Here is a 5,545-nt window from a genome sequence, read left to right on the forward strand (position 1 = left end):
CCACGAACAAAGGGCCACCATTATTATGCACAGGGCTCGGAGCAGCGTTCAGCAAGCAGCGGGCATAATTATAAATATGCAGTTTCAGTCGCCACCCTCCGAAGCAGTCCGTCTGAGCTGCTGAACTACGCTATCTTCTTTAAGAAGGAACTGGAAGGAAAAACAAGTCAGGTCCCGGGCCGGCAGCCAATCACAGCGCGGCCCGGGAATGACGTCACAGGGGTGTCCCGGGCCGGCAGCCAATGACAGCACGGCCCAGGACAAAGGGGCGGGACTTAAAAAAGCCAGAGAAACGCCCCTGAATCGCGTTTTCACGGGGAAAGCGTGATTGACAGCCTCTGTCTCCCAATGGCTAGCCTCCATTTATGGAGCTAGCCAATGGGAGACAGAGGCGGAACGAAGCCCCATATGTAGGATCATGAGATTTCGCCCTGGGCGGAGCAACTGCTACGCAGTTGCAACGCCAGGGCGAAACCTAAAAACGCGCGATCTTGCGACTCTGCAGGAGTGCATCTTGGAGTCAGGCTGTCCGATCTGAACCAGGCTCCTCCAGCCATGCCAGGCAGATGTCTTTCAGCGTGCCTCGCGGAGGTCATTGATCGCCCGGGCCTCCTTCTCAACCTGGCACCTTGCCACTGCAGATGTTCAGCACACTTGGGGGCTCCTTCTCATCTCGCTGTCAGCCTGCTGCCAACAAGCGCTGGCAAAGGCAGTGGGTCTGGCTTACAACTCAAATACCAGCCAAATCTATTGTCTTTACCAATTTTTGTTTGTGGTTGGCGAAGGCTTGTGCCCCATGACAATGCGGCCGCCCGCGGCACATGCCGTGTGCCCCTGTTAGAGGGCGGCCCTCCTAGTGCTGCAACCCCACGCACCAGTGGCTGAGACCCATCCCCTTCCCACTAGAGTCTCTCCTATGTCCGGTGCTTCTGAGGCGTCATTTCCGGCACGCAGTGGGCTGGGGAAGGATGTATGACGGTACAACGCTTAGCGTTACAACGCATCCCTTTACGACGCAGTTTTAACAACGCAAGTCGTTACAACGACTTGCGTTGGGGGGCGCTGATAGTGAATAGTTTAATTTACTATTCCAACACCAGTCCCCGTGGATAGTAGGGAAGGTGTTGGATAGTAAATTAAACTATCCCCTATCCTAAAGCGCCCTCCGACGAAAGTCGTTGTAACGACTTTCGTTGTTAAGACTGCGTCGTAACGGTACCGCGTTGTAGCGGTTCCGTTGTAAAGGATGTTTCCTGCTGGGGACAGGTATTTATACCTGCCCCCACCCACTGGCCATCCCCGAGCGATGCAATGGTATGATCGGGCTAAACACCCTACTCTCTACAAGGTGGTCCGATTTCTGCAGGTGCTGTACTCCCATACAAATGGAGGTGAGCGGGTATAGTTAAATGTATTGTGTTGACCCCAGACAATAACTTATTAACAAATACACTCTTGGCCTTGGATGTGAACTCCAAACTGCTTACAAGCGAATCCTGAATTCAGGGCCTGGGCAGTGAGGGGTAAACACAGGGCGCTGCCAACCCTTAATCAGAAGGCCCAAATGGCACAGAGAGCACCATAGGGACACCACATGCAACTGTGGTTAAAGAGAACAGTAGTTGCCTACTCCTGAGGAGGCCAGCCTACAGAAGGGTAAATAAAGCCATATACACGCCCACCAAGCAGGGCTTGGTTTCAACCAGTGTTCGAAGTGGGGAAAAAAGTAGGGGAACTGTGGGTGGAGCATCAGGAGGCGGGAATAATCAGAGGATTGTGTCAGTGGGCGAAGTCAGAGGTGTGGCTAAAAAGACCAAAACAAACCAATTTTTAGTATGTTTGGCACTTCACTGACCAGTTACAGCTTATAACGTTATTTAATACAACCAATGGATGCATGTTTATTTGAGGTTTCATATATGAGTTAATTTGCGGTTTCATATATGAGTTAATGACATTAAAATACATTTACAATGTGGGTTAGGTTTTTAATCACAGAATGTTCCAAATACTCTTATAAGTGGAACCAGATGCCATGTGTCTCCGAGCCATACACGTTCTTGCATCAGCACGTCTTACAGACAGCTCATGCAGCATAAGGCAGCCCATCTTTTTATTCTTTACAGGTATACCAGGGGGGATAAACATGTTGTGATATGGAATAGTATATCAGAGACCTATGTGCCTGGTTGAAAGGAATGTTGATTGCTTTTCTTTGTGATTTTCAGGTCTCCCTCAGGTTCCTTTCCCTATCTTCCCCCGCTTGATCACCTTTAATGTCCGCTTATTTGTTATCCGACATTGGCGATATCAGGAGGTGGACAATATCAGGTTCAATACGATCCTGAGGATACAGAGTTATTTATTTATTCATTTGTAGAGTGCTTGATTACACTGACGGTGTGTCCCCGCGCTGAGCCATCGGATCTGAGGAAGTGTACTATCATCTGCTTGCCTACCAGGTAGTATAGACTACCTGTTGTAGCTTTTATCCGTTTTGGCAAACTACCAGGTATTTAGTTGTTTGCGGAGTCTGCTTTCACATGGCTCTGTTCTTAGGGCCATCGGTAGGGTGTTCCATGTCTTTGCTGCAAGGTATCTGAAGAAGCGAGCCCCCATTCTTGCTCTATATATTCTTGGTACCATCACCAGAGCTTTTCCCATGGATCTTAGACTCTGTCCTGGGATGTATCGAGCTAGCAGTGATTGAAGGTATTATAACAGGCCCCTGGGCTGTGGGCATCTACAGGAGAGGAAAACCCAAAATGAGGGGGAGAAATGTGGTAAAATGCGGGAAACTGACAATTTCAGGTAAGGACCGAAAAAAATTAATAAAAAGAATTTTGTTGTGCGCGCTGCATCACATTTGGCGATGCAGCGCGCGCAACTAAATTAGTTGTTTTTTTTGGTACTTACCTGAAATCATCCCTTTCCCGCATTTTACAACCCCCCATCCTGCCCCTCACCCGCCCCATGTCACCGCCCGGTGGCACGCCTGGCACGGGACATTCCGGATGGTGGTATCTTTTGCTGCTAATAGAGTGAATAAGAATGCCTCACAGTATTCTAGGTCGGCTTGTCTTATCTCACATTTCATTGTGGATTTATAAATTATGGCGATGCCGCCACCTAATTGGCCTTCCCGATCCTGCCTTGCTGACCTGTACTCACTTGATATCGCATCCAGGACGTCCGTAGTGGAGCTCTCGTTGAGCCAGGTTTCGGTCAGGAATAGATCATCCAATGATTTTTCTCTTAGTAGGTCATGGATCTCATGTTTGTGTTTAGCCAGTGATCTGCAATTTAGTAGTGCTAGTTGTTGCTTGCCTTCATTGGTGTTTTGGGTTTTAAGCGTTAATGTTGTGTTGCAATGCTCACATATTAGTGTTTTGCTCTTTACATTTAACTTATGTTCACATGCTTTATCCATGGGCTTTGATAGTCTAAGTAACTCTTCTCCTGAGTACCTGATCTTACCTTGTGGTTCCAAAACACCAGGGGTCCTGGCCCCTGGGCCCGTTCAGGCACGGAGGGGCGCAGACAGACTTGCCTTTGGCTCGCCATCGGCGCAACAGCGTTGCGCCCTCTGTGCATGGTGGTCTACATATTGGTGATATATAGGGAGCGGGCGTGAAGCTCCTTCTCTGCCTCCCACACCGGAAGTGTTGTGCTGATGCCCTGCCCTGCGACTGACTCGACCACGTCCTTCACGCATCGGCACACAGCCGGGATGGACCGGGGCGGGCGAAGCAAGCAGGTAGTACAGGTACTATTGTGCAAATTAGCTAACTCATGCAAATTCAGCATTTTAACTTAAGCTCCTCTGCCTCCCACACTGGAAGTGTTGCACTGATACCCTGACCTGCGACTGACTTGGCCACGCCGTCCACGCAACGGCACACAGTTGGGATTGACCGGGGCAGGTGAAGCAAGCAGGAAGTACAGGTATGATTGTGCAAATTAGTTAACTCATGCAAATTCAGTATTTTAGACGTAAAAACAGTTTAAAAACAGTTTTAAAAATTACAATGCGCACAGCCCGCTATCTCGCTCTGAGTGTCTCTGCGCGATCGCCTACACAGGAAGTACAGGTATGACTGTGCAAATTAGCTAACTCGTGCAAATTAAGTATTTTAGACTTAAAAACAGATTAAAAAAAATTACAATGCACACACCCCGCTATCTCGCTCTGAGTGCCTCAGTGACAGGTCTCTCTCTCGCAAAGTAACGCTCTTCCTCACGATATATGGTAAAATTGCGTTAATTAATTCCTTGTTTTCATAGTGTTTATTTAATTAGTTAATGATTTCTATTGGTTTGTATTTGTTTAGTTTCAATTTATTGGTCGAGATACCTTTTTTGAATTTTTTTAGCAGTTACCTTTTAATTAGTTTAATATATATAATGGTTATTTAATTTTTGTATTTATGTTATTTATTGTTGTCATTTAAATATATTTGTAAACAAATGTAATTAAATTATTTATAGCTGATGTATATGAATTTTAGTTAATTTTTAGTTTGTTGGATATTTATTTAATGTTGTATTGTTCATTTATTTATTTATTTGTGTTAGTATTATAATAGTATTTGTTTTAAATAATTACATTTTTTGATATATCTTGTTATAGTTTATTTTAAGTAATTGGGATCTGTAATTTAATTATATAATTGTAAATAGTATTTTTTAACTTTAAATGTTATTTTTGATATAGTTTATATGTATTTTATCAATATTTGTGTAGTCGAAATTGTTAATATCGATATTCCTCAATTTCCCTCACATGTGTGCATTTTCTTTACACAGGCAACTGAAGGAGGCTAAAAGTGATAGAAACTGAAACTTTAGATAGTGGGTTTGCAGCTCACCACTCAAAAAAGAGGGATTTTTCACACTGCCTTTCCCGAAAATTCTCAGCATCAGAAACCTAATGAGTGTGGTGGATGTAGTTAGAATTCTTTATGCTTGTGTTGTTTGTTGTAGAATACTTCTATTGAGGCCTTAGCAGGAGAGCATAGGCCCAACCACAGCTAATCCTGTGTGGAGAGAGGCTTTGCTATCTGACTACAGAGTTGTTAGAAATTGGTTTATTGGTTGACTGGGTTGTATACCCTGGTCAAGCAGTAATCACAATCCTTGTCCGGGTAAGGCACAAGCGAACCCCAAATTAACCTGTGCTCAGCCCCCAGGTAGCTTGGCACAGAGTAGTTAGGTTTAACATAGAGGCAAGGTGTAAGTGTTTGTGCAAAGCGGAAACACCACACAAAAAAATCTCACACAAAATGAGAAAAACAGAACTTTCTTTAATGAATAAAACAAGACCAAAGAGGCAAAAATCCAATCAGTATAACCGGAAATTTGCAATTTTAAAGACTTCAGTGAAAATAGCACCTAAAACCATGAAGCATCAACTGTGGGTATCTGGTTGATAAGGACCGGGACAAGGTTACGAGTTAGGGCCGACCACAATGGAGCGCGGTCTAACTACAGGGACCCAGTAAGGCCCATCGAACAGGTACCTTAAATACTGGTTTGAGGAGTGTTG

This window comes from Lissotriton helveticus, chromosome 9, assembly GCF_964261635.1.
Source record: "Lissotriton helveticus chromosome 9, aLisHel1.1, whole genome shotgun sequence".
In the NCBI taxonomy this organism is placed as follows: domain Eukaryota; kingdom Metazoa; phylum Chordata; class Amphibia; order Caudata; family Salamandridae; genus Lissotriton; species Lissotriton helveticus.